At 39.2% G+C, this 24,863-nt stretch overlaps 1 protein-coding gene and 2 long non-coding RNA genes across 3 annotated transcripts in view; 2 read left to right on the top strand and 1 right to left on the bottom strand.

The window, feature by feature from the left end:
* LOC109068101 (zinc-binding protein A33-like) overlaps positions 1 to 24,863 on the bottom strand; it is a 92,795-nt gene that overhangs the window by 30,637 nt on the left and 37,295 nt on the right. The window lies entirely within an intron of this gene.
* LOC122136740 lies at positions 14,470 to 17,338 on the top strand. The gene is made up of 3 exons (XR_006154326.1): positions 14,470 to 14,822; positions 15,252 to 15,347; positions 17,233 to 17,338. It is a non-coding gene; the product is annotated as an uncharacterized LOC122136740 (long non-coding RNA).
* On the top strand, positions 17,456 to 17,728 carry LOC122136747. The gene is made up of 3 exons (XR_006154334.1): positions 17,456 to 17,470; positions 17,601 to 17,623; positions 17,694 to 17,728. It is a non-coding gene; the product is annotated as an uncharacterized LOC122136747 (long non-coding RNA).

Here is a 24,863-nt window from a genome sequence, read left to right as displayed (position 1 = left end):
ACCTGTGGCAAAGGTTGTACAGCTACCCTTTGATACCAGACTGAAATTTTGACTTGCCTTTTTATAATGTACAGATTTCCTCATTCTTTAGAAATCTGGGGTCAGCTGTTAAAAAGGCCCGCTGTAAATAAGCTTTTATTTTGAAGTGTTCTACATCAGCCAGTATTTGAATGTGCTGTCAACGCAGCAACCTAAAGAGACTATGCTCCGCCCATTTCCAACAGGTGGCAGTGATTAGCATTTGGTAGAAATAGCCCGCACAGAGTAGGTGAAAGCAAATGGACTCGAGGCTTTCTCAAGTGTTGGTGTTGTGTGCGTATGTTAGATGAACAAAACCACACACAGATGGAAACACCAATGTAATGTCTGCACTTACGTGCTCAACATTTATGGAATTGTTGTGAAGAAAATAAAAGCATCAAGAACTTGAAACTGCATCTTTATGTCTCTGACCGGACATCTGTGGTGAACTAGTCCCCCCACTGGTAACCCCAACTGGTTTAGCTGTACCAGTTTTCTTTACTAGTCTTGCCTTGCCTGTTTTCCTGTGTATATATCTATGCCTTTGTTTTTGGATTGCCCTGTCGTCTTGCCATTTAGACTTTGTGTGCCCCTGCCTGTACTATCATTATTTCTTTTATATTTAGCCTTATAATGTTTTTTTGTTTGTTTGTTTTTTGTTTTTCCATTGCAGAAGTGCTGCAGGTGCGTGACCATGTGAATCCTCACGTTCTGTTGTTTATGCTGTAGGACCTCAGTGAACAGACACAGATACGTTAGTGAATCACCACATTCAAAAACAACCTAAAGAGTACTCTCTCAACCATGTGTGATTCGTAAAACTGAACCGTGGTCAGCTCAGGTGCCAATTGTCTCAAATAGTTCCTGTCCGGCTCGGCTTATCTTTGCAAGAAACACAGCAAGAGAGTGATTTACAAAACCACCTCCTAGGTCTGAAAGCACTGAGACAGCAATAACTGACCCCTGCATCTGAACTCATTTAAGCAACAGAACTTCAGTGTTGTCTCATGACTGGCTTCAATATAAATAAAAATCTAATAAACAACATAAAGAATGTTGTATCTGGAAATGTTCCAGCTACAGACACTTCTGGACCCCATGACCGTTTAACACATAAACTGATAATCTCATCAGTTAAACGAACAGATTTACACTGTTCCCCCGGCTTGACGACTCACAGGATCGCCCCAGTGTGACTTTCTTGACCTTGATTTTCTCTGTCCTCCCTCTTTTTCTACATTCCAGAAAAACATGCGCTTCTCCTTATACAGACAAAAGAACATAGAACTCGCAAGGATGATGTTCAAAAGATCATTTAAAAGTATAAAGAGGGCAACTATATTCACAAATAATATTTTTGATGTCTTATATATGCTTGATGTGTTTTTTTAACCTATGAAGTTTAATCAATGCTTTATAACCCCTTTTAGTAGATAAGATTATTAATGTGTGTGGAAACTAACCAATATTTGAGCTTGAATGAAAGCTTATTTTATGTGCAAGACTTTGAAATGAATAAAAAGCTGTTATTTTGACCAGTTTGTGTTGTACGACACTTTATAGAAGTTATTAACAAAACCTGCAAAGATATTTCCCCCGTGTGATAAATTGAACATTGGGTTGATTTATGCACGGAAAAGGAACCTTAAAGGGCGTGGCCCCGCCTTGCCAAAAACATATTGGAACATCATATCGTGGGACGGACTTTTTCAGCTCGTGCAAAAACCCAGTGTCCGAACAGATTCTTTGCTCTTTTGCTCATGCGCTGCACCATCAAGCGATCGTGTCACCAGAACTCAAACACTCCATTGAAACTTTGTGACTGCCAGGAATCATCGAAGTCTTGCAAAGAAAGAAACTCTCAGACGAACTTCTGAAGCTCCTACGTAACCAGGCAACCAACCAATCACCAGGAGGGTTTTCCCAAAAGACGTCATCCAAACGTCAGAACTGCATCTGAGGTGCTGGGATTCCCTGAGACGAGCCAGCGAGCAAAATTCCAACTCCTCTCAACTCAAATGCAAGTAAACAAACAAAGCTTTATCTCTTGCTGAACTGGTGCGAATTGATCTTAAGCAGTAAAGATAAGACAAATCTCTGCTTTTGTGATTTTCTTGGTGCTATCTAAGAAAAAATAACTTACTAGATCTTTGGGACTTCATGCAAACTCCGTTAGAAAATTGGTAAGATATACTGATGTTAACGTCTCGCTGGACTAACGGTTGATAAAGTGTAAATTATCAAATTTGGAATCAGTTCAATCAGGTTGATTTTGAATCTTCAGATTCTATTTTCCCCAGAAAAAACCTGAGCTAAAATAAGATAATTCCTTACAATGCTGCTTTTTGCATATATAATATCAATCCCTGGAAAACAAATTTAGGTATTTTAATGGGTCACAGCCACATATCAATTCAAATTTCATTTAATTGTAATTAATCAATCTTGTTGGTTAACGGTTTATAATGGCTTAACGACCGTCCGTTGTCGGTTAGGCTATAGGAGAAATATTTTAATTATAAAAAATATTCTTAATCTAAAAAAAAATAAATCAGAAAAATGATAATAATACAACTGCTCCCGTTTATGATTATTGCTTGATGATCAAGTAAACTCATGACACTTTTTAATAAAAATAATTTTATGTAGGCCTATACTGTAAATTCTAAAAAAAAAAAAATCTAAAAAAAAAACCTGTAAATTATACTCCTTGTTACAAGTATGGTAGAACCATCACTTCTACCTCAAAAGACTGCTTTGTAAGTAATAAGTTCCTGATTTTTCTCAATTCCTCAGCATATCCAAAAACACAGAACAACTTGATGTAACAGAAACTATGGACTCTCTCTTTTCTAACATTTTAGATACAGTTGCTCCTTTACGCTTAAGGAAGATTAAGGAAAACAATCTGACACTGTGGTATAATGAGCACACGCGCACCCTAAAGAGAGCAGCCCAGAAAATGGAGCACAGCTGGAGGAAAACAAAACTAGAGGTTTTTCGTATTGCTTGGCCGAAAAGTACACTATCCTGCAGAAAAGCATTAAAAACTGCTAGATCTGATTATTTTTCATCTCTTTTAGAAGAAAACAAACATAACCACAGGTATTTATTCAATACAGTGGCTAAATTAATTAAAAAAAACATCAACAGGTGTCGACATTTCCCAACAACATTATGTATTAACATGGTTCAAATCGTACTTATCTGACCATCAATTCCTTGCAGTGAATGAAGAGGTATCATATCGATCACAAGTGCAGTATGGAGTACCTCAAGGCTCAGTACTAGGGTCGTTACTTTTCACGCTTTACATGCACACCCTTTGGGAGATATCATCAGGAAGCATGGTGTTAGCTTTCACTGTTAAGCTGATGACACTCAGCTCTATATTTCTTCGAGGCCTGGCGAAACATACCAATTTGAAAAACTAACGGAATGCATAGTCAATATAAAAAACCTGGATGTGGAGTAATTTCTTACTGCTACATTCAGAAAAAACAGAGGTGTTAATAATAGGACCTAAAAACTCTGCATGACATAACCTAGAACACTGTCTAAGACTTGATGGCTGCTCTCTGGGTCAATTTTTCCGTCACATCAGTTAAGAAAAACCTAGGTGTGCTATTTGATAGCAATATTTCCTTAGAAAGCCACATTTCTAGCATTTGTAAAACTGCATTTTTCCATCTCAAAACTATATCTAAATTACGACCTATGCTCTCAATGTCAAATGCAGAAACGTTAATTCATGCATTCATGACCTCAAGTTTAGATTATTGTAATGCTTTATTGGGTGGTTGTTCTGTACACTGTCACCGTCAAAGTTTTGTTTATTTGTAGGTATTGTGTGTGTATATATTGATTTTCATAGTTCTCGATGGCAGATGTGCTGTTCAGACCTAGAAGTGCGCTTTGTTAACTACAAGCCGTTCTATTCGCAGGAGTTTCACTCGTTCATTCTCGTGAGTGTTTATATCCCTCTGCAAGCGCACATGAGCTCAGCTTTACAGAAACTCACTGATGTTATGACCAGCTTGTTTTAAAGTCGCAACATAAAAGAGGGATCAAACAACAAAGGATATCAATGCAAATACTTTTACTGTATTAACAATTAACAATAAACAATTACTACAGCAATCAGTGATAATAATAAACATAAGTCTAGGGGTAATAAAGAAAAACAAGGTAAATAAATCTCACAACAAAACTTTTACTACATGATATAAGAAATGCAAAGGGGAACAAAGGCTAGCATAATCAACAAGATCTTACATGTTGAAACCAGAGCCACTCCAGAGAAACCATCCCACAGAGTGCCTGTCTTAGTCAACAGGTAACACACTTATATATGCTACTAATTAACAATTAACAGAGAAGACCAATTAGGAACTGCCACACTCCATCTAATAGGATCTGGAGAAGACTCAGGGTCATTACACTGATCAGATCACAGAGACAGAACAACAACACCCGGACTCTGTTTTAATCATTCTTGGGGACTTTAATAAAGCCAATCTCTCCCGTGAACTGCCAAAATACAGACAGCATGTTACATGTCCCACCAGAGACAGTAACATACTAGATCTCTGTTACACCACAATAAAGGATGCATATCACTCTGTTCCACGAGCAGCTTTGGGGCTGTCTGATTCAGAGGTGGGTAGTAACGAGTTACATTTACTTCGTTACATTTACTTGAGTACATTTTTTGGGTAACTAATACTTTTGGAGTATATTTATAAAGATGTGTACTTTTACTCTTAAGTAAATTTTTGGGGAAAACTGTACTTTTACTGCGTTACTGTGGGCGAATGCCTCCTCAAGTTACTTTATCTTAATGCAATAAAAGTTATAAATGCTTCAGTTTATTCCAAACACACACTACTTTTCTCTGAGCAATGAGTGATGCCCATTTGCGAATGATTCATTCTTTTAAGTCAATTCTGTTCAAAGCTTGATCAAACCATTTGGCAAACCAGTGAATTGGTTCGCGGAATCCCAGTTGGAATGATTCGGTCCAGTTCCTGCCGCATCGCTGAGTCATCTGAAGCGGTTCACTCAGAGTTGTATCAGAAAGTTTACGAACATCAAGAGCGTTGAAGACATGGCTTTGGATCTGCACTGAATTGAAAGCAAATCTGCAAAGGCTATTGTTTGCTAGCGATGAAGATCTTTATTAGATGAACACCGCTGCAGTACGCTGTCTATCAGGTTCAACAAGTATAACTTAGGCTACATTCGATTACAGTACACGATACCACTATGACATTAGTTTGTTGTACGTGTAATTTATAACCAGTGTTGGGCAGTAACTCATTACTTTGTAACGCGTCACTGTAATTTGAACGCGTTATAATTTTCAAAATAGTAATTAGACTATAGTTACAAAGTAGTAGGTCTCTATATCGCTACTGCAATGTTACATTGCTAAAAGAAAGCAGTTTTATAATCTAGAGATTGTGTGCAAGGATGTAGCACCACGCACCGTCAGAGCTCAACTGCCAGGGGATAAGAGACCTGTTCCAATCAGCCGCAGACCGACCTTAATCATAGAGCCACCGCGCCGCATTCAGAAGCTTAACAGGACAAGATGGTGCGGGCAGGAGAATAAAACGATCACTCCCTCATCTAAACAAAATATCTAAAACAAATAAATTGTTATTCATCTATTGCACAAAAGCAACATGAACTAATATACAATATTATAATATAAACGATTAACAGGCACAAGTGTATGCAGAGTTTCTATCAGACAGGTTTAGGCTATCAACTTAGTTTGCTGCTGAGCAATGCAGTGCTGAAGTTCTAAAATGCTAAAAATGGGCTTCCTCTCATTATAACACACGAATTGGGTGCTGTGTCCATTATGAAAGATTCAGGATGCATATATCCATTGTGTTATAACACAGATTTGTGAGATTGCATAGAATCGCGATTAACTGAGATGTCTTTTAGAGATTATAGATGCAGCTCTTTGCTCTCAGTGAAAACATATTATGGCATTCTGCCAAACCATGCACCAGCAGCCGCTTGCTTTAGTTAAAAATAACAGTGTTCTGTGAATGTTGATGCTTTAATAACAAATATTTATCAGGAGCGTGTATGCTGGGATTTCATAAATTTAATGGAGAAAAAAGTAACGTAACTAATAATGTAACTAATTAGCCTACTAATTACTTTTGAAATAAAGTAATCAGAACAGTAACGTGATTACTTTTTAAAAGGAGTAATGTGTGTGTGTGTGTGTGTGTGTGTATACATATTACCCCTCACCTTATAACAGATCTGCGCCATGCCCATTCAAAGTGAGATTTTTGAGCCAAGTTAAATGCAGCTTCCAAAAGACAAAAAATAGCCGATTAATATTTTCTATATTTGATACAATCACACCGGCGTGAGAACGTTCAGCGAGTCATATCATCAGCTGCTAAATTCAGATCTGCATGTTCGCTGGCGGCGCTAGAGCTGGCAGACGCGTGCACTGCATTTATAACCAATCACACAAGATTCTGTTGAGCTTATGAATGGAATGGCCAATCAAAGGTGTTCCGATGAGTTATCGCTAAAATGCCGGTGCTTCCTTCAGTCGCTCGCTGACTGAATCCCTCTTTCTGGCGAATTCTCTCGTCAGAAACAACAAAGTGAAGATGTGTGTACGAATCTGTAAATAAGATTTTGATTTCACAGTGTTAACAGTTTCAGTGATTTTAATGGGAGTTTTTGAGAGTGAACTCTAGACTGTCAGTGAAAATGTTCTTTGATAATGTAAATGTTATTTGCTCTCTTTCTGTACAATGAAAGATTAGTAGCCGTTTTTATATCACATTAACTTTCAATGTTATATTCACATTTAATATAAAGTCAGTCGTATTAAAAATATGTTATGGCATGACACCCATATCGGTTACTTAAGTAAACAGTTTTTATGCATAGTTAATAGATTACATTATTAGGCTACTTTGACCATCGCATATTATCTAACATAATCTATGAAGGTGAGAATCGAGATATTTCATGATATAGTTCATGCGTCTGGGAATGTTTCTAATAAAAATGAAAAAAATAAAATAATAATGCTTAATAATTAGCCAATATTGCAACATTTTATCTATATATCTACATAAAAACAGACTATAGATATTCAGTATATGACCCAAAGTAACTAGTAACTAACTACTTGAGTAGTTTTTTTATCTGATACTTTTACTCAAGTAACTATTCAACACCGAGGAGAGGAATTGTTGAATAAAGTCATTATTTTTGTTTTCTTCGTGTAAAAAAACTATTATAGTAACTTCATAACTCTGATCATCACTTCCCTGGTTCATCTTATACCAACATACAGGCAAAAACTTAAATCTGCTAAACCTGTAATAAAGACTGTAAAGAGATGGACCAACGAAACCGGAAACAGAGTGTGCTTTAAAAGCCTTCTTCGACCTCACTGATTGGAGAGTTTTTGAAGCTGCTACCACCGATCTGTACAAACTCACAAAGACTGTAACATCCTATATTAGTTTCTGTGAGGATATATGTATTCCTACCAGGACTTATTTAACATTTAACAATGATAAGCCATGGTTTACAGCAAAACTCAGACATCTTCATCAGGCCAAAGAGGATGCCTACAGAAATGGGGATAGAGTGTTGTATAATCAGGCCAGGGTCACACTGAACAAAGAGTTTAGAGTGGCTAAAAGGACCTACTCTAAAAAGTTGGAAGATCAGTTCACTTCCAATGACTCAACTTCAGTGTGGAAAGGACTGAGAGCCATCACTAACTACAAGACACCATTCCCCTGCACTGAGGCGAATCAACAACTTGTTAACGACCTGAATGAGTTTCATTGTAGATTTGAAACCCCCCACACCCTTTCTGACCATCTCCCTACACAACTGTTAACACCTCCTGCAATCCCCCTCTCCCCCTCTCCTGCACTTCAAATCATGAGGGAATCTGTGTGTGTGTGAGAACATGACTGAGTGGAAACTAAGTAAAACTATGAAGGAACAAACGAAACAGGATCATACCTGGAGGAGCAGAGAGAGAGAAAAGAGTGATTAGAAACAACTTAAATACCCTGAGCCCAGGTGGCTCTCCAATCACTAACGACTCCACCTCTGCCTGCAGGAGAAACCGCCCTGTAATGCGGAGGAGGAGGGCCGTGACACCCCCCTCCTTATAAAATGAGGGTCCCACCCTCAGCCCAAAATTTGGCCCAACCTATTTAAAACAATCCAAAGTTCCCCCCCCCCAAAAAAACAGTCCTGGTTCCTAGCAGTCGCCCCGTGTTAAAGGGGTCAAACCGGAACCAACATAGACCTCGAAGTGCTGGTCTAAATTTCCGGGAGAAGAAACTGACTGGACACTCAACATTGTCATCATTTTCCTGGAGTAGCACAGCCCCTGTACCGATTTGACTGGCATCTACCTGCAATTTGAAAGTTTTCCCAAAATTTGGTGCTGCCAACACGGGTGCCAAACACAAAAAGAGCCTTAACTGCATCAAATGCCTCTTGACACTGGGTGGACCAGATAAATTCAGCCTTGGCCTTCAACAGGTTGGTCAGTGGGGACACTACTACCGAAAAGTTTTTACAGAAAGCAGGCAGTACCACGTCATTCCCAGGAGCGCATCAGTTCTTTCTCTTTTGTGGAGGGCCGTGGAAATTGCTACAGCCTGGACCTTGGCTTCTTACGGGATTGTAGACAAAACCCTGACCAACCACCTTCCCTAGGTATGCAGACCGCAGCCTTGGCAAACTCACACTTTGCCAAATTAATAGTCAACCTGGCCCACACCAGTCTTTCGAACAAGGCTTGCACTCCCGACATGCTCCTCCCAGGAGTCTGAGTAGACGACCACGTTGTCCAAATACACGGCACACCCTTTCAGACCTGAGACCACCCGATTCCTCAGCATTTGGAAGGTGGCTGAAGCATTCAGCAAAACAAAAGGCATCACTGTATAAGAGAACAAACCAGATGGAATTATAGAGGCAGCTTGTTCACAAAGCTCTTTTGGTAAGGGGTACCCTGTCAATCACAACTTTTAAAAGATCAAATTTACTAAATATACTTTTGACTCCATCCTTGATCAATACAGTCCTCCATCCTAGGAAGAGAGGATAAAGGTCTGCTTTAGTAGCATTGTTAACTTTTTCTATATAATCAGTGCAGGGTCTGAAAGGGAGTGAATCAGACTTTTTGACCAGAAGACAGGGTGAAGCCCAATTCGAACAACATGGCTCAGCAATACCATTGTCCAACATATACTGTACTTCTGTTTCCACTTGCACTTCTTTCTTCTCCTCAGATACACAATAATATCTGTTTGATAGGCTTAACATCTCCGATGTCAATGTAGATTAACTCAATTAAATGGGTTATGCGATGGAGTTCAAAGAAAAACAAAAACAGGGTAGTTTCTGATAAGGCGCTTACCAATTCATGGCACGTTCTCAGAGTCTAAATGATCTACCAAAACCCCAAGGTTTTGCAAAAGTCTGGGAATTTTTCAACCAACCTTGCAAGACCTCATCAGAAACCCTTAACGACTCTCTTTCTCTCTCCTCCACAAAGCTAAAGCTACAAGAGATGCAGTGACGGAGCAGCAATCAACTACTTCGACCTCACCACTGGAGGCTCCCAACTCACACATGGCATAAATTTAGAGGACTCATATGACCAGGGGTTTCACAAGATAGTTCAAATCTGACACTTTTGCGCAACACAGTGAAATCCACCCACAGTATTTTTTTGGCTCCTGAATAGGTGAAACCCTACAAGAAAGCAAAAGAGTTTGTGCACACTCCATCACTGGGACCAAACTTCATGCAGCTCAGCCTGTCCCGTCATATCTCAGTTTCATTTTCTTTGAGAACATTTCAGTTTCTCTTCGGGCTAGTTCACCAGCTCCCATACAACTTCACAGCCTAAACCATTTACAGTCAATAAGGTCTAGAGGAGTTCCTCAGGGCAAACAACCATCCTGCAACACTCCTAAGGGCCCACGCACCTTATGACCAAACACTAAGTCATTTGGGCTGAACCCTGTGCTTTCCGCACTACTATGAAAGGTTAGTAGCAGCCAAGGTAACACTCCTCCCACCTGCAAACAGTTCTGTGGCCAGTATGAGCGGCTAACGGACTTTAACGTTATGAAAAACGCTCCAAAGCTCCCGGCTCTGAGCATGAAATCCAGTAGACTTGTTTTGTTTAACTTAAGCTGTTTGAGAACCTGAGCAAATAAATGGGAGGTAAAGTTAGACCCCTGATCTGACTGGATGATTTTTGTAATTCCAAATGTTGAAATTGAGTTAACGCTTTAACTACTGGTTTTGAAGTTTTGGTACGCAAGGCAAAAGCTGCCGGATATCTAGTTGCTTGACACATAACAGTTAATAAGTAGTTATGACCTGATCTGGACTGGTAAAGGCCCAACACAATCGATAATACAGATAAAAGGTTGCCCTATGGCTGGTATTGATACAAAGGAGCTGGTTTACAACCTGGTTTGCTTGCTTGTGCGCTGACATGTATGACTAGTTTTAATAAACTGAGCTACATCCCCCTTTAAACTTGGCCAAAAAATACGGAGAAGTATGATCATAAGTTTCCACAAACACCCATATGACCTGCCACATCACCATGTGAAAGTTTGCAACACCCTTTACTTTCGCAAAGTAGTAGTACAACTACCTGAAAAAACTGGTTCAATGCAGACCCCTGACTCACAGTGTGGAAACCCCATTTCCTGAGGTAGTATCTACCTTTTGCTCAGCTATCAATGAAGCACTATTCCTCACCACTGAATCAGGAACAGCTTTATCAATCAAATCAGCCAAGGTAGTATCTACCTTTTGCTCAGCTATCAATGAATCTCGAGAACTAGTCAACTGATCTGTTTGTAGTTTAACTGGCAACTCAAGACTTTCTGGCTTACTCTCAACCTCCTCACGCGGAGACAGAGCAAGTAACAGCACAAATGGAAATACCCGGAGACACAAAGCTGCAATCTGGAGATACCTTGCAGGGGGTCACTGAAGCTTGCTTTTTAAAGATGTTCATTTTGCCATCTGCCCACACACCTTACTCCCCTGCCAAGTCATTCCCCAAAAATCATATGGACTCCTCTTATCAAGGCAACTGGGGTCTAACCTCAACAGCGCCACATCACCCCTACCTCAGACCACATTTAAGGGTGGTAACATCATGTAAAGGAGAAAAGAATGGAACTAAAACCATGCCACATACCATTCATTAATAACCAAGCTGTGAATCAGACTCCCTTAGAGAACGACAAAACAGATTCCAAAATAAAATAATCTAAAGCTCCAGTGTTCTTAAGATCTTAATTGGAACATATTTGGCTGCCATCTACCAGGACACACTACACCTATCTGGAAATAAAAAGCTGAAAAATCACATTGGCACTGCCATCACAGCAGGTTTAAACCAACACAACATTTTCTCACCATGGTGATCAGAGGCTGTAACAGGCACTGCCATCACAGCAGGTTTAAATTGACCTAACTTTTTTTTTTGATTTAAGCTAGAGGACAATTTTTCTTCAATGTCCTTCAACTAAACAGTAGCTTACAGGTATTAACATTAACCGTGCTTTTAGGTCCCACAGAACAAAACTTCTGAGGCCTTCGGAACGAAGCTCCAAAAAAAGATGACCTACTATTCCTAAGAGTAAAGTTATTTTTATAGAGCATGTCACTGTTTGACTCAAAATGGCTCCATGCTAACCTGTACTCATCTGCAAGGACTGCTGCATCACTTGGAGACTTAACTATAATGCTCATTAATGTATGGCAACCTGGTCAGACACAGAATTTTTGAACTGTTCTAACACACCGCTAGACAGACCCCTCAAAATTACTAACTCAGAAGCTGTGCACCAACGACAAAATGCAGAAGTCAAACTGCGAACAACCCCAGAATAGGCTTCGCAACTAGCTTTTTCCTGGAACGAAAACGTTGGATTACATGCCTCCAGCCAGGACCAGCCTCAGACCTTCAGAACTGCTGATTTAACTTTAGCATAATTTACTGTCAGCTAGACTCAGTGCTGAAAAAGCCTCACATGCTTTTCCTGGGCACATTGCAACAACATAGTCAAGGCGTCCAAATCTAACCAAGCTCTAGCTTCCTCTGCACACACAAAGTAAATGTATCTGATCTGACTCCATCAAATTTGGCCAACAAACGAAGATTCTACAAACATCAAACCAGGCACTCTGGTTCATTGATTTCAAGAATCGCTTATTTCTAACTGCATTTGCAACAGCTCCCTCTGCTGTTCAAAAGTTAATAAAGGGCTGGATTGAAACTTGCACCCTCACTACTAGTAGACTGACCCTCAAGAACACCTACTTCTCTCAGACCCCTTGCTTAACTAGCTTTAACAGTCTCTTGTGTTTTTTATCAGCACCCCACCTGATAATGGTCAGCAATTCCAATTAACTGTCTCTTAGTACACACCTCTTAAAACCAATTCTGAAGGAACTTGCACAAAACTACTGTAGGCATAGAATGACATTTTCCTCAACCAATACAACTACAAATGCTGAAAGAGAAAAATAAATATACACCACTCACCTGCTGCCAGTCTGGGTTCAGGACAGGAGCCACACCCCACTATCCTCCAAAAACAACTAACTAACTGGCCCCTGGTCTTCATGTAGTCACATGTGGTGGGTTTTTATGCACACAAAACCAGTGGAGTGGAAAAGACAACCAGAAACTGGCGGCCCCCCCCCCCCACATCCACGGAGGTGCCCTGAGCCGCATGTAGGGGGAAAAAAGGGAAAAGGAAGCCTCTACTCCACCTAAAAAATAAATAAATAACAAAACCAATGAGCCTCCTATAGCAGATTAATCAAGCTAATAAGCCTCAACAGGAGAGGACTCCCACCTGAACAAAAACCCAGACAAAGCCCAAAGTGAAGCAAGCAAATCCAAATTTAAACTATAAAGCTGAACTAAACAAAAGGGAACATTATGGCTCTCAATGCTCTCTCTCCCATCACATTGACCATACCAAAAGCATCCCTCGAAAACAAAGCCAAGCAATCTCCAACTATGTAAACAAAACAAAAACAAATAAAATACAAAACAACAATCAAACAAACCAAACAACAATAAAACAAAAACAATCAATAAAAAAACAAAAACAAACTAGACAAAACTTTAACCAACTATGTTAAAGTAAGCTAAAATACTAAAGTAACACTGAAATATGATTAACTCTACCTTAAAATGCCGAGGATCTAGCCCCCACTTGCATCATAGGTCGGCCATATGCCTGTGGCACAAAAAATGAGGGGACACAAACAAGTATAGACCAATCAAAGAAAAAGATACTTTATTGCAAACCCAAAAACTATTAACTCTTTTTAAACAAAGAAAAGGAATGAGGTGTGAGAATGCCATAATGTAAGGTGCGTGTGTAAAGTGCATGGATGAGGGAATCTGTGTGTGTGGGAACATGACTGAGTGAAAGAAGCAAACTATAAAGGAACAAAACTTAACAGGATCATACCTGAGGAGCAGAGAGAGGAGAGAAAAGAGGATTAGAAACAACTTTAAATACCCTGAGCCCAGGTGGCTCCTGAACACCAACGACCCACCTCTGCCCAGATGGTGGAGAAAACGCCTCCCTGCAATGCAGAGGGAGGGGTCATGACAGTTCGCTTATAGGGAGGGCCAGCTCTCTGCTGCGGCAGGAAAACTGCTGGCAGCATCCAGGTGGCCAGGAAAAGACTGTCATCCCCAGATTTTTGTCTATTCTTTTGGGAGCAGCCCCATTTTGAATTGCAGTACTAAGCTTACAGCAGATTTCCAGCTGGCTCCCTTCTCACCAGCACATATGCATTCATTAAGTACGTTTTTTTTTTTTTTTCTTATTTTATATATATATACTTATATTATATATATATAAATATATTTTTAAAAATTCTAATATTCTAATTGTTCTTTTGTGTTTTATCCAAGAGTTCATAGAAGTTTAACTTAACATTTCAGTGCAAGTTCATTTTGAATACAATTTGTTAAGATTTTACCTGAAGAAATCCTGATGTTCCTGTCTGATTGTTTAAACACAGTCATGTGATCATAAACTCCTCCCTCTCACAGCTCTTACCAGGAAGAGACTGACGTGTTATTTCTGCTTTCTGTCACACTGCTTCTGACAAAAACAGACAAAAAAACAATAAAGAACCAGCCATCAGTGAAGAACCAAGAGAAACACTTTACAGAAGGATCTTTGTGAAGTTTGTTTCTGAATAGAGAGCAGATCTTTGTGATTCTCGTGGGGATTTGTTTTTTTAAACTGTTGTTCAGAAAGTGAAAGTAAAGTTTAGATCGCTGGAGCTCAAAGAGTGAAAATTATTTGTCCCGTGTGCTGTGAAATTTTTCTTGTCCTGTATGTCAGGAAATCTTCAAGAATCCTGTTGTTTTTATCATGTAGTCACAGTGTCTGTAAAGAGTGTCTTCAGCAGTTCTGGAGAACAAAGAAAACTCAGGAGTGTCCCGTCTGCAGGAGAAGATCCTCAAGAGAACAGCCTCCATATAATCTAGCATTAAAAAACTTGTGTGAGTCGTTCCTGAAGGAGAGAAATGAGGTTCGTTCATCAGGATCTGAGGAGATCTGCCGTTTACACCGTGAGAAACTCTCAAACTCTTCTGTCTGGAGGACAAACAGCCGGTGTGTTTAGTGTGTGTTAACTCTCAGAAACATGACAATCATAAATTCAGACCCATCGATGAAGTTATTCCTTCATATAAGGTGAGAAAAGTGGCTTTTATCCAGCTTCATGTATTAAAAAAACACAAAAACAAAAGAAGATTTGATCAGAGCTGCTTGTGTTTAGTTCAACTGAACTCCATTATCAATAAAGTTTCATAGATTTGAGGAATTATTAACTAGGGGGCAAATACTTTTTCACACAGACCTGGTTGGTATTGGATGAACTTTTTTCTTTTTTTTTGCTTCAGTAAATAACTTTGCCATTTACAAACTGTGCTTTGTGTTCACTCAGGTTGCCTTTGTTTTATCGCAGGTTTTAATTTCTGAATAAATTTTTGTATGAGATGTTCACAAAAATAGAAGAAATCTGCATTATATCACTGCATTATATGATCAAATCACTGCATCGTCTTTTGTTTTTTCACTGTAATCTGGTGTTTTATGTATTTTTATTTTGTTTAATTCTAGGAGGAGCTCAATACAGCACTGAACTCATTACAGAAGAAACTTCAACAAAATGAAAAAATTAAAGGAGAGTTTGAGAAAACAGTTCAACACATCAAGGTGAGGAAACAGAATCCAGAGTGTTAGGGGTATCGAGCTCGCTCCAAGACCGCGAACATAAAGAGGGAGACAGACAATGAAGTAGGTTTTAATAATTTATAATTTATTGGGAAAATAAATTAAGCAATAAAAAATAAAAAATGTTCTGTCTAGGGAATAAAAAAATAAAAAAGTTAAATATATGTCTAAATACAATGAAAGATCGATATTAAAAGTGAAAAAGAAAACACAAGGTGTGAGAGACCAAATCATGTGACCTTCCTTTAAGACCAACAGCCCAGTTCTTTATATAGAAAAGACCGAAAGGCACAAAAACACCAAAGCCCCATCTTAACACATCCACCCAAATAAACATCATAACAGTTTGAAAATACTCCAGCACACACATAAACGAATCGAAAGACCTTTAGGGGTCGCACACCTCCCCTTCCTAGAAAGAGGCACAGCGACTTCACAGACAGCTCAATCTTCACTTCTTCAGCCCTAACCTGCCCACCACCCACCACCTTACCAAGATAGGTACCCCTGGCTTTCCCAAACTCACATTTGGCCAGGTTTATAGTAAGATTAGCAGCGGCGAGATGAGAAAACAGTTCCCTGATTTGTAAGAAGTGATCAGTCAGGGTATTACTATATAAAACCACATCATCATCAATATAGGCCTCACACACATGCATCCCATATAAAACATTGTTAACAAGATGCTGAAATGTAGCTGCAGCATTTCATACTCCAAATGGCATAACTTTATACTGTAAGAAATTGTCAGGTGTCACAAAAGCAGACAACTCTTTTGCTCGATCGGTTAAAGGCACCTGCCAGTATTCTTTCAGAAGAACAAATTTGTTCACAAACGGATCTGAGCCAACTCTATTGACAGAATCATCACACCCTGGTAAAGGATAACAGTCAGGCTTTTTAACCGCATTAAGCTTTCTATATTCAGTGCAAAACCGATATATCACATCTGGTTTATTAACCAGCAGACAGAGGAGCTCCATGCACTGAAACTGGGCTCAGCAAGATCATGAGTTAAAAGATATTCGACTTCCTGACCTAGTATTTCCCTCTTCCTAGGATTAACAAGATATGCATGCTGTTTAATAGATGGTGCTGTACCAACATCAATATCACGATGAATCACAGAGGTACGAGTTGGAGCATCAGGGAACAAGGAAGGGAAAGAGTTAATTAACTAAATAATATCTGCTCTCTCCTGGGCAGTCAGATGAGAAGATGTACTTCGACTTTTGGCTAAATCCTCTGTGTTCTTAAGACGTTCTTCTACAATTACTTTAGAAGAACCATTCACACCCTCTTCAACCTCCTCACTGGTAGAACCAGGAGACTCCAGGTTCAGATTTACAGTGCATAAAGTACAATCAGACATAGAATAACCAGCAGTACTAGTAGCAGTGGAGATTACCCCAACAGACACAGACACTTTGCCTGTAAACACACACTGTAACATAAGTGGCCACACTTCTTCAGTCTACAATCTAAAAATTAAAAACGACCAAAAACCTTCTCAAAATAACATCAAATGAGAAGGGTGGGAATCTCAAAATAATATCAAAAATGGTTCTTGAGGAACTAAAGGGGTCAGAGGTTCAGGAGACGCACCACACCTCCAGTTCTGATTTCCGGAAGAGCAGTGGCTTGTAACAAGAGTCATTTTCATTACAGCTGTAGATCACTAGATACAAAAGTTATGATGTGATATATTTAATATAATGACTCCAGCTGATTATTTGTGTAAATGACAGTCATCAATCTGCTTCTGGATCGTTATATGTCTGTCTCTGAGTTTCTCTCAGGTCTGGATGATGTGATGTGTTGATGTGTGTTGATGGAGAAGATTGAAGTGAATGTGGTTTGATTTCAGTCTCAAGCTGAGCACACAGAGCGTCAGATTAAACAGCAGTTTGAGGAAGCTTCATCAGTTTCTCAGAGATGAAGAAGAAGCTACACTCACTGCACTGAGAGAGAGAAGAGGAGCAGAAGAAGCAAATGATGAAGGAGAAGCTGAGGAGATCAACACACACATCTCAGCTCTTTCTTCACACACAATCAAAGACACGGAGGAGATGATGAGAGCCAGTGGGAATGTCTGCTTTCTGAAGGTCTGATCCAAAACAATTAAAAAAATGATTGTCTTCCAAAAATCCATACAATTATTAATATAATAATAGAATAATTAACCCATAAAAATTAAAAAAAGTTGATGAGATGAATGGTGTGTTTGTTCTGCAGGAGCTTCCAGTCTCGATGGAAAGGTGAGTGATCTGCTGCTGTCTCTGCTTCTGATCAAAGACACTGCAGTTCTGATCCTGAATGTTCTTCCAGAGTCCAGATCTCATCACAGCCGGATCCACAGACTCGCTTCTGGAGCTTTGATTCATGTGCCGCTGTTACTTGGGAAACCTGCCCTTCAGAGTCTGGAAGAAGATGCAGGACATCGAGTCAGAACAGTGAGTCTGACTGCAGAAGATCTGAACTTCATACACACACACTGGAAATGATGCAATATTGACAGATTTCTATAGAAAGAAAGAACCAGATCATCTACTGCACCAAAACCAGCAGCTCACTATTAGAAATAATCAATCCCACAATTCAGTGCGCTTCACTTTCCAGTCTCAATGGTAAAGACACAGAAGTGATTTCAGCAGTTTATAACACTCTTATTTCATCAGACGGACAGAAACATTTCTAAAAAACAGTTTTTATTTTGGTGTTCAGAGGTGGGTAGACAAAAACTGTACTCAAGTAAAAGTAAAAGTACCACAGCTATATCTATGCGGGTGGGACATGTCCCCTACATCTTTTTTTGCTAGGGCTGATATTGTCCCTACCACTTTTGAAGGTAACTGAAAAAATATCTAGCCGGAAGGTATGTGTATTAAAGGGAAAAACAAGATCAACAAATCATTATTCATAATCTAATCAGGGTGATAAACAAAAACAAAAATAAAAAATTAATACATTTGACTCCTTATGCATGCATGACTCATAGTCAAGTCAAGTCATCTTTATTTATATAGCGCTTTAAACAAAAAAGATTGCGTCAAAGCAACTGAACAACATTAATTAGGAAAACAGTGTCAATAATGCAAAATGACAGCAAAGGCAGTTCATCATTGAATTCAGTGAATGTCATCATGCAGCTCAGTTCAGTTTAAATAGTATCTGTGCAATCATTTGCAATCAAGCCAATTGAGGATCACTGTAAATGAAGTGTCCCTAACTAAGCAAAGCCAGAGGCGACAGCTGCAGGAACCAAAACTCCATCAGTGACCCGGAATGGAGAAAAACTACCTTGGGAGAAACCAGGCTCAGTCGGGGGCCAGTTCTCCACTACTCTGACCAGACGCAAAACCAGCAGTTCAATTCCAGGCTGCAGCAAAGTCAGATTGTGGCAGAAGAATCATCTGTTTCCTGTGGTCTTGTCCCGGTTGGTCGCCTGAGACAAGGTCTTTACAGGGGATCTGTATCTGGGGCTCTAGTCCCGGTGAATCCTCGCTGTCTTTCAGGGCTGTAGAGGTCCTTTCTAGGTGCTAATCCACCATCTGGGCTGGATACGTACTGGATCCGGTGACTGCAGTGACCCTCTGACTTGGATACAGACTGGATCTGGTGGCTACGGTGACTCCTCGGGAATAAAAGAGAGAAACAGACTAATATGAGCGTAGATGCCATTCTTCTAACGATGTAGCATACAGTGCAATAAGGACTTTGCAGATGTCACACTTTTCGTAATGTCATTATAGCATTTTATTTTAAAAATGGAGCGCTTCCTTGTGCCAAGTGGTAGGCCCGCCCCTCTCACTAAAGATTTTTTTCTAGTCAACTAATTAAGCGACATTATATTAAGTTGATTAATATAATAATATAATGCTGCGTGCATCGCAATATATAGCCTAGGCATCTCCACATCAAGATCACGCATAAAAGCAAATGACCTCAAAGCGCCGAAAATTGATTCTGAACGTGTCGGGGAAAAGAAGACGTTTTAATTATTTGTTAATAAGCTGGTGCTTTCTCTGAGTCAGTGTGGGGTGCAAAGATAAAGTTGCTGAATGCCGCACGCTGATCTAAGCCATCTACACATGGGCCGATGCCTTTAATAGAAATGCACCTTTTCATACAGACTACAAAAAAAATTAAAGAATATTACAAAATCGAAAGTATGCAAGTTTTCCTTACATTTATTTTGTATTATTCATAAATAAAAAAATAATAAATAATAATAACCTGGTTTGGTTATATTTAGCTACTAATTGCAGGTCTCCAGACTGTGACCAAGTTTTGTGGCCCGATTAGTCGCCGATCCTGACTCGTCCCTCTCCTCTCTTTACGCCTGCTTAGCTCTAGAGAGAAGTGCATCTTTTTTTATTATAATGAAAGAGTTTTTGCTTTTGATTGGTTTTATTCGTTAAGTAGTAATTTAAAGCTTTCTATAGATATATTTATCATATCTGTGAGGCATCTATTGCTGAGTTTTTGGTTCATTTTTGTGAAGTGCTCCCGTTCAAGACTAGACGGAAGAATGTCCCACAAAGCCGCCTCCGCGACAAGATATGATATAGCGCACATTTATCTTGGTTTAAAGTTTAAACATTGTTATATGCTTGAACTGTTTTATATCTATAGATTTAGTTATAGGTGAGTCGTGATGATTTGAGAAGGATAAATTGATCAAACATAGGCTCACTGTCTGCCGCTATCCCACTTGGTCCTTACTTTAAAAAAAAAACTTATATTTAATGAACAAATGCTCCAAACATTTTTGTAAATTAATTTAATAAAAAATGAAATGAGAAATATAATCCGCTACGGTTACATATACGCCACACTGGCTGATCACCAAGTTGTCCAACGCATAAAAGCTGCGATTTCTGTTGCATATGAGAAACATCAAAGGACAGCTCCTGTGAACTGTGCAGTGCTTGGAGCCTGGTTTATACTCGCCGCGTCAGCAGCAGCGCAAAGGTGCGGGCAGCAAAAATGACACGAATATTGATGGTTTTCACGCTAAAGTAAAGTAAAAGACCGCTTCTTAAACCAGAGAAGGTGAACATGATGGTATTCATGATGGTATTCTGTCAGCAGCTGCAAGTTTGGTGAAAAAAGTGAAGGTGACGTGACACTGAGAGTTATTTGCAAACGAGCGACCCGTGGGAAGAATGAGTCTGGAGCGCTGAATTGTCCAGCTCCCAGTAAATAATCTAGCACCCCTCAGCACCTGCGTTCAACATTCTCTAGCACCGCCTCTTGTCTCGTACATCGATAAGAGTATAAAAGTATTGGATAAAAAAACACTCAAGTAGTTAGTTACTAGTTACTTTGGGTCATATACTGAATATATATAGTCTATTTTTATATGGATATATAGATACAATGTATGTAATGTGTGTGTGTGTGTGTGTGTGTATATAATATATTTCATCAGCCTTTACTCCAGTCTTCAGTGTCACACAATCCTTCAGAAATCATTCCAATATGTTGATCTACTATCAGTGATGTTCTTTCTTTAGCTTCTATTAATCAAATGGTCCCAAACTAAATGTCACATGTTCCAAAAAATATTAAGCATATAAAACTGCTTGTCAGCTGGCAATAAATCAATATATTATAATTATTTTTTAAAGGATCCTTGACTCTGAAAGTATGTTTATACTGTATATGTATAAATAACCTCTGACCCAGAGAAGTGTGCTTCCCTCACATGACGGCATTATCAAAAGAACATTTACATTATTAAAGAACATTTTCACTGAGAGTCTAGAGTTCAATCACTCTCAGAAACTCCCATTAAAATCACTGAAACTGTTAACACTGTGAAATCAGTATCTTATTTACAGATTCGTACACACATCTGCACTTTGTTGGTGGCTCACCTGAACACCTTCTGATTGGTCACTGCGTTCATGAGCTCTACCAGGAATCGTGTGTGATTGGTTATAATCGCCAGTCTGTCTCTGATTCAGTGAACGCAGATCTGAATTTAGCAGCTGATGATAGACTTGCTGAATCACGTTCTCACACACAGGTGTTATTGTATCAAATATAGAAAATATCCGCCGATGTATTTTTGTCTTTTGAAGCTGCATTCAACTTGGCTCCCCCTCAGTTAAGTGTTACCACGCATACAACCAGGGGTCGGCCAGCTGCGCCTATAAATGCGAACTAGGCAGCCGCCTAGGGCGGCAGCTCAGCTCAGGGGCGCCAAGAGAGAGAGAAGAGAGCCAAAGCCAGAGAGAGAGAATTATTTTTATTATTATTTGTTTGTTTTTACATTAGGTTACAATTATCGTGACTTATATCAACAGCATTTTCCCACTCCATTAGTATAAATTTAAATTAACTTTAAATTTAGAATAAAAAATTCCCGCCTCGGCTGCGCCCTGCCCCCACCCCACTTAGAGCGGCATCGATATCGTGCAAAAATACGCTAATGTATATTCAAAATATGTCAAAACGAATAAAATTATCTGGTCATGAGTACAAAAGATCGACGGCTTTTAAAAAGAGCAAGCACTGGAGAAAAACAAAGAGGCCTCCTTTTTGAAATTCATCAGCCTCTGGAAGTCAAGAGGACAGCATAGTAAAATCAGCAGCGACCATGCTAATGACAGCTTAAGGTGTGGACGCTTTTGGTAGTAATGTCCTGGAGGAGGCAGACTAGAGCCTGAAGATCTTTGCCCGAACCCGACGGGACCCGGTGACGGTTCCGGCCGGGTTCAGCGACTTAGTACTATCATCTTATGGCGGGCTCGGGTCGGGCTGAGACATGGCTCCGGTTTTTGCAAGGTATGCTGCCGGGCATGTGGATGCGCTTCTCGATGAATAAGCGCGAAAGATGCTAAAATGGATGCTGAGTAGGTGTAATAGAGGCTTGCACTCCGGCGGTGTTATGTTTTGGCTAAAAATTCAGCAACTAAAGCAAAGTCTGAGGGAAAAGTCTCTGACCAAGTTTATAATGAGTAGAATGAATGAATAATGGCCCAGCATGTCAGTGAGCCGCAGGAACGCGCTGAAGACCTCTACAGTGGATTCAATAATTTTCCTCCACAAAAACATGTAGACTTAGTCTAATCTTTGTGAGTAAAGGTTTTTCAAATGATAACTAATTATTCATTGAGTCTTAAATGCATAATGTGGACAGAGTATTTAATGTATTTAATATTGGCATTATTCTTTTATTAAATGTCAGCTGCATGTGAAGCTACAAATCTGTCGGATCTGCTTTATCTTAACTTCGCGATTGCCAATACCCATGCCAATTTAAAATTTATCTTAACTTATTTTTGTTAAAAAGAGACTCGTTTTTATTGGTCTGGTTGGTCTATTTATAGGCTAAATGAGTCTATGCTCTATATTTAGAGTGCTGAGATGTTGCGGCCGTTACAGAGGGACTTATTTTTATTTTCTTTTATTCCAACTTCCAAGTGGGTCTAGTCGTAATGCGGTTATGGAATAAATTATGTTAAAACATGTATAAATGATTCTGATTGTTGACACAAGGAAAAAGAGCTGTGTGTGTATGCGCACATTTGAATAATGTCGGGCTGTAAAACGGGTTCGGGACTTTTAAAAAGCGCTGTCAATCAAAATATACTTGTCGCCTCGGGTCCTGTCGGACTACTTTTATGGCCGTCCGACAGCTCTAAGGCAGACAGCTTAACCATAACTAGCTCGTCTGATGAGGGACAGGCTGGCGGAACAGCAGGGAGAAAATATTACCCTCAGAAGGTGAGGAAATATGTCACGATCCCGGTAAATGGCCAGCAGTAATAAATCCTGGATCTTAAAGACACTTTGGTACAGGGAGGGGCCACATCAAACCACAAAGCGAATTATTTTCCCAAAAAGACAGTTGCTGGAACAGGAGATTTTCAGAGGCTCATTACAGTCGCACATTAACGGGAGAAACTTGACAGACCATGGCTGGTTTATTCGAGTTAGCAGGGACGCCAGCGTTTTGCTTTTTGTTGTAAACTTTTTTTTTGGAAAGTTTAGAGAAAGTTCGCTCTGGCTAAAGGCAGGGTGTCTTAGTGTAATTTTTATAGATAAAGAAAATATTAATTTGTTTACATGCATCTTAAGGATACCCTAATTGTGAGGTGTGAGGTGGGGAGCTGACACGACGTGCTCTCTACCCTAGAGCGCATTTGAGCTTGCGCCGACCCCGCGATACCGCAACAAGCTAATGTCATAGTGGTATAGCGTAAATTGTAATCGAGTGTAGCCTCCAGTTATACCTGTTGAACCGTGGGACAGCACTGCAGCTGTGTTCATCTAGCAAAGATCTTCATCGTTAGTAAACAATATCCTTTGCTTTTCAATTCAGCGCAGATCTCAAAGCCATGTCTTCAACGCTCTTGATGTTCTTGAACTTTCTGTTTAAACTCTGAGTGAATAGTTTCAGACCAGCTCAGCGTGCGCGGCGGGAACTGAACGAATCATCTTCAAACCGATTCACAGATCAATTCACCGGTTTGATCAAGCTTTGAACAGAACTGACTCAAAAGAATGAATCATTCGGGAATGGGCATCACTCATTGTCCAGAGAAAAGTAGACAGCGCGTTTGGAATAAACTGAAGCATTTATAACTTATATAAAGTAACGAGAGGAGCGTTACACAGTAACGAAGTAAAAGTGGCCAGATTGCTCCCCAAAATGTACCTGGCAAAGTAAGAGTAAAAAGTACTTATCTTTAAATATACTCCAAAAGTATTAGTTACCCAAAAAATGTGCTCAAGTAAATGTAGCTTCGTGGGCTTACCACTACTCTGTTGGTGTTTATATACTACTCTTAATTGTTTATCAGTATTTTGAATTAGATTTAATTTCTCATATATTGTAATATAATACTTTTGTATGTTTTGTATAGACATTTCTTTATTACTGCCAAAAATCTATTCAGCTTTATTTTTATTACGTATAATTATACATACCTTTATTTCAGTTTTTAGTCATTTTTAATACTTCAAGGTTAATTTACTTTTATTTCTCGTGTAGTTTCTAAAAATTAAATTTCTAATCATTTAATTTCTAATTTTTTGATTTTCTCTTTTTAAATTTAATGCTTTATTTTTAATTGCAGAATGGTTATCTAGCTTAGTGAAACAAGTTCTGACAGATTTCTATTTAAAAGCATATTTATTTGTTGTCTATTTGCTTTATAAATAAACAAAACTGGTCTTAAAACACAAGTATCTAGACATTTGAAATGAAACTCACTGTATTTTAATCACGCATCCAAACACAGATGTTACACACATCAGTTGGCTCACCAGCAGCTGTTTTTCATTTGAATTAAATTGTTTAATTTCAGGATTAAAAGCAAACAAACAAACAAACAAAGCAAGTTTAAACTTGATTAGCTGTAAACAAAGTGTGTTTTCAGTTAGTCTTCACACCTCTGACTGTTTGTGATTGAACTTTCAGTCTTGATAAATCAGACAGAGAATGACTGACAGTGATGAGAGGAACATGTCTGATGTGTTTGA

This window comes from Cyprinus carpio, chromosome B3 (assembly GCF_018340385.1).
Source record: "Cyprinus carpio isolate SPL01 chromosome B3, ASM1834038v1, whole genome shotgun sequence".
Classification (NCBI taxonomy): Eukaryota; Metazoa; Chordata; class Actinopteri; order Cypriniformes; family Cyprinidae; genus Cyprinus; species Cyprinus carpio.
This window is presented reverse-complemented; position numbering and strand designations above follow the sequence as displayed.